A 6,000-nucleotide genomic window follows, 5' to 3' on the forward strand; every position below is an offset into this window, starting at 1 on the left:
TCAGAGTAGTTATGCATTTAGAAGACTGGGGAGACAGGTGGTTGAAAGCCGGAGCGGCAGACCAGAATATGTCACAATAGTGGGCCACTGGGCTCTCACTAAAGACTGCTGTTGACCACCAATTTACTAAATGCAGGCATTGATAAAAGACCAATCTATACAAGGGGGATGGTCAAACAGGCAATACAGTCTGTTGAACCACTACTGATTTTTTTACCCATGATTTCAATTAAGAACAAACAGCATGTTTCCTAAAAAGGTTAGGTGAACAAGAGGACCACGCTGGGATGAATCCAAATTCAACTTGTGTTGCCATACATGGTGTAGGGTTGAAATAGTTGCACCAGACTCAGCCATAGTCGCTGAAAGTTAAACAAACAAAAAGCTGCAGATGTCCGTCCAACACAGTCAAGAGAGAAACTGAATCCTCCTCACCTTTTAGAATATCAAAATAACTTTGGAAATTTTAAACAGAGATTGAACAGTATACGTGACATATGCCCCAGTACGCACTGTAAAAATGAAAGCCAAATATGCTCTTTTTGACAGATGGAGCTTCCACTTCAAAGCCATCCATATGTGGTATATGGGACCCCGGAATCTCTGAAAAGCAAGATTTTCTGTATGAATCCATTCATTTTCCGTAATATTGTCAAAGGCTACATGCAGGGTAAAGGGGGCAGAGTCCTGTGTATGAAATTAAGCAAAACAAGTCCTCCTCATTGCTCATTGCCTTGGGACAAAGACCCCCATACTGTCTCTAATGTGGTTAAGTATTTCTGTCAGTTCTTCAGCCTGTACATATATACCCTTGAATTTCCCTTCCAGGATCTCATCATCATTGTGCTGCAATGGGAAAGAATGAGTTTACAAAGCAGTACAAGTTTTGCTGGGGAAAGTAAATATGTACACAAAAATGTACCGTCATTTTGCATCACTTCTGTGATGCAAGCACAGCGCTGAAACCTACTAAATAGAACCCTTCGTGTTTCATCTTGACTGACTGAATCCAGCAGTGTACCATCAACATCATTGTTTATGTTTGTATTTTGTGTCAGGCCCCACCCAAATCTATTTTTCACAGCTATAGGTAATTAGAATTCGGAATAGCTGCATGTGGTTTCATATATTTGTAGATATCTTATCCTCAGTTTTTCAATGCACTGTGTGCCTGTGTGTGTATGTGTGTGTGTATCCTACTTTAAAGAAGGTTAATTGTTAGAGATGTACCCGTGTGTGCTTTTATGTGTTTACAGATTTTTTCAAAGTGATTTCTGTACTGTGCATTGATGAACCTTCACTTTGTGAGTGAATGTGATCTTTATGTTTGCTGTGGAATTTCTGAGTATGTGTAGAGGTAAAGGCCATTGTCATAAATGTAAGTTTAGATCGAGAGATTTCCACACTTAGAGATCTCCAACTACACCTAGACACAGATCTCCTCATGGATGGAATTCACTATTTCGGTGCTGAGATCTCTTCCTACATTACTAATGAGCCTGTACCCCCAAAAGTGTGGAAGTTGAGACCCTTACACCCACATTTACAACTGTAAATTTAGCATTTGTAACTTTGCAACTGTTTGTGGACCTGTCCGCCATTGGAGCAGAGATCTCCTATAGAAACTAATAGGGAAAATGAATGCAACTGTGTAAACAATAAAAAAGATAATATATATTAATTTAATTGAAAAATATAAAAATACTCTTTCCTATCGCTACACTTAAGACTATCAACAACTATCCACAAAACACCAGCTCAAAAACTTTACATCCTATGAAAATACATTTTATATTGCTATCTTATAATTAAATTACATTCTTTAAATACATTTCATTGATTGCATTTTTATTCCCTCTGCCTAAAAGTATCAGCTATATTGAATGTATTGTAAGCATGGTTAAGTTTATTTAAGTTCATTTTATATTGATTTAATTTACTATTTAAATTAACTTAATTTTAAATGTCATTGAATGGCTACACAATAAACTAGCTATTTTTAAAAACGTAATTTTAAAAATATATTCTAACTTTGCATAATTTTCAAATTAAATGCACAATAAAACGTCAATTATTTACATTTTTTTATATATTTGGTCATATAGAATGTTAGGATTATTCCCTGCCTCCATAGTTTTCAATGGAAGTGTGTTTCAGTACCAGTAATTGGTGATATGTGCTGCTTGACTTACTCAAAGGCTTGACTGGAGTACGTTTAAGTCTGTTTTGTCAGAAATCCTACTGTACTAGATGTGGGTGTGAGTTTTGTGATTTGCAGATGTCTTACTCCAGTGACTGTGTTTCGAATTGCATGCCCCCACCTAAACCCCACTACTAATATCTGTAATCCCCACACACCAACTAATAAATATTCCCTATTCTCCCACCCCTTCCCTTCATCCCTACCACATTTATTTATTTATTTATGCTTTTAAATGTTTTATTAACAGTTCGTAATGATATAGAAAGAAAAGGATTTGAAATTACTGTACAGATTTGAAGAGTCATAATCTTTACTACAGTAGTGTCGTGAGATGACAAATGTGTGCAACGGCTGTTATAAACATTGGAAGAGGGCGATAGTAGTGAATGGGGGAAGAGGGAAGAGGGAAAGCGGAGGGAGAGAAGAGGGGGAAGGGGAAGTGAGAACAATAGAGAGTTGGGAAGTGAGGAGAGAGGAGGAGGTGGAGGGGGGAGTGTTAGGCTGAGACTGGAGAATATTGTGGTGCGTGTGGTTGCGTATCGCATTTTGACTGGCAGTGTCCTAAAACGATCGTGTCATGTGCGTCCATATTGTCCCAACGTGCTGCATCCCCTCGCACCATCAGACGAAATGTCTGGTGGTGCGTCGTCAAGTCTATCGTCAGTGTGTAGACAGGATCTGCCGTCTGTCATTTCGACGGTAATTTGTTGAGAGCCAGTTTAAAGGGTACCATGTACAGGAGGATATGAAGAGAGAAGGCCGACACCCATCAGCAGGGCATGTCTACGGGACCTACGCTCTGTTGTACTGTATAGGTTGTTTTTTGAAGAGGAAGGGAAGGGCAACAGTAAGCGGCCGGCACTTCTAATGGGAGGGAGATAGTGGCGTTAGGTGGATAATAAAGAAAGGCGCGTTCGAGAGAGGCGGCCTATAAATCAGGCATTGTACTGTGAATTAGGACAATGGGTAGTGTAGCAGTACGGATGCTCTGAAACGCTGCACGGGGATGGGTACAAGAGAGTTCGAGGGCTGTAAAGCAGAGCAGCCCGTCATACTGGGAGAGGGATGTTAGGATAGAAGAGAGTAGGGAGATGAGATGAGGGAGGAACTGGTGTCATGGAGATAATGGGAGGCACTTAAAGAATACAGCAGGGAAAAGGGAGGGATCCACAAAAATGGGAGGGCAATATGAGATAGACAACAAATAGATGTGTGAGTAAATAACAGGTAGAGTGAGGGAGTAGCGGGGGACGGCACGGAGGAGGAATTTCGTAACTGTTATCAGAGGCCGTGGGGTGGCAGTCACTGTATGTTTACCGTCTGGGTGAGGGGCGTATTGGACTGTGAGCAGTGAGGGAGGAGGAGAGAGGGTAAGAAAAGGGAGAGGAGGGAAGGAAGGGGAGGAGGGGGAGGGCGGGGTCGGGGGAGGGTGCAGCAGAGGTGGAATGGTAGGTGATGTGGGCATGAGAGGTGTGGGGGGAATGTCTTGTGTCTTTGCTAAGAGAACAATGACAGGAGTGGGCGTGAGACGAGAGTGGTCAATGGCATGCAGACTATGAAAGTGTCTCTGTGAGGAAAGGGGTCCATACCTGGTTAAATAGGGTAGTCTGATCCTGTAGGTTATAGATTACTCTTTCGTGTGCAGCTATTCGAACCATTGCCACAATCCATTCTTCTGAGGTTGAAGAAACAACCAATCTCCAGTGGCGAAGGATACAAATCTTTGCAGTTGCTAGTGAATATGTAGTAGCCTTTGTTGTGAATGCGACAGGGCTGGAAGGGATTCCATACCATGCACTATTATAAGAGAATGGAGAGCGGTGGTCAGAGCGGTACGGATTCAGCTAGGGTAAGTCCCACTGCGTTCCATAGGGGCTGGACTGATGGACAGCCACATATAATATGAAGACAAGTTGCAGCTGGTCTCCAGACAGCGCTAACAGTTCTCATGCAGGAGAAGCCCAGCTCTATGTAATTTTGCCGGGGTCCAGTACCAGTCGTGGATTATCTTAAAGAGACAGAATTTCAATCGGGCTTCGCGGGTGCCCCTGTCCAAGGCGTCCAAAATGTCTCTCCAGGTTTCCGTGTCATAGGTCCTCTGCAGGCGAATCTGCCATTGAGAGCGTAGTTTTTCCATAAGGGGCTGTGAATATAGGTGAGGCATAATGACCTAATAGAGACCTTTGTGTCACTCCCATGTTTTTAGATAAAACCACTGGCAAGGTCTGATGTCCCCAGCGGATGTCCCCAGTGGACAGTACCAGTGCTCTGTTGTAGACAGTGTTTGAGTTGTAGGTATTGCCATTCTTGTCGTGGATGGAGATTGTACTCCTCCCGCAACTTAGCAAATGATTTGGGTGCTCTGTCCTCTAGAACTTGGGCTAGGTTGTCAATACTGGCCATGCTCCATCGCGGCCAGTTGAGAACCGCTCTTCCTATTTTTAAACTGTTGTTGTCCCATAAGGGGGCCTGGGCTTGTAAGAAAGGGGGTATCCCAAGTAAATGATGGACCCTGCGCCATGCTGCACGCATCGCCTTTAGGAATGGATTAGCTGGGCTGGCAGAAGAGAAGCCATTGCAGTATCATCCGCCAAGTCCACCACGAAGGGAAAACAGCTTTTTCTCTATAGTCACCCATTGCAGTGGCTCCCGGAATCTGGGTAACGAGTTAGCCAATTGTGACAAATGCAGGGCTAGGGCATAGTGTTCCCCCGAAGGAATCCCCAATCCCCAGTCCTCTAGTAGCTTAGCTGATGCCAGTTGTGGGCGAGTGGGGTCCCACACGAAGGTTCTAATCACTGCATCAATTGGCCGTAGTGTTGAGAGGGGTACTTGAAGAGGTAGCATACCCAGAACTTATGTAAATCGTGGTAGTGTGACCATTCTCACCCCCTGTTCCCTGCCCCACATAGAACATCTCAGGTGAGCCCACTTCTCAAAATCAAGCTTCATATGTGCAATGAGGGGGTCCAAATTATCTGCCACCATGCGTTCCAAACCCCGGTTAATTAGCACTCCCAAATATTTGAGGCGTTTCGGGGTCCAACGGAATGGGAAGCCATGAATTGTGGCTTTTGTAGTCACCAACGAGAGGGGTAGTGCTTCGCTCTTGTCCCAGTTCAACCGTTAGCCAGAAAGGAGTGCAAATCTCTATTAGGGCTGGTAGAGATCGCTCCAGGTCGGTTATGGTGAGGAGGACATCATCAGCATATAGGTAAGTTTTGGAGGGCCCACCCGCAAGTGGAAGTCATGTTATCATAGGAGAGTGACGGAGGACGGCCGCAAGTGGCTCCATCGCTAGCAGTAATAAAAGGGGTGAAAGAGGACATCCCTGCCTCGTCTCTCTGAGGATAGGGAAAGGGTCTGATAAGAATCCCCCACAGTTGACCTGCGCCGTGGGGTGCTTATATAGCAGGCGGACTTTGGAGATTAATTGTTCTCTTAAACCAAATGTTTTCCGGGTTGCAAATAGATAAGCCCATTCTATGCGATCAAACGCCTTTTCAGCGTCTAGAGATAAGGCTAGTGCAGCTTCCGGCAGATTCTTAGATTCCCACAGAGTATGGCAGAGGGTGAGAAGGTGATTCCAGGAGGTATGTCCCCGTACAAACCCCCGTGAGTGTGGTGAATTAGGGATGGGATGACTTTGTGCAAACGAGTAGCTAGGATGCTGGCCAATATCTTGATATCTCCATTCAGGAGAGATATTCAGTAGGCCAGTAACTGCTGTAGAGTAGAGGGTCCGGTCTGGCTTCGGTATGACCGCTTTTGTTGCTCTGTTGGATGTTGCACCCAAA

This window comes from Pleurodeles waltl, chromosome 5 (assembly GCF_031143425.1).
Source record: "Pleurodeles waltl isolate 20211129_DDA chromosome 5, aPleWal1.hap1.20221129, whole genome shotgun sequence".
Lineage (NCBI taxonomy): Eukaryota > Metazoa > Chordata > Amphibia > Caudata > Salamandridae > Pleurodeles > Pleurodeles waltl.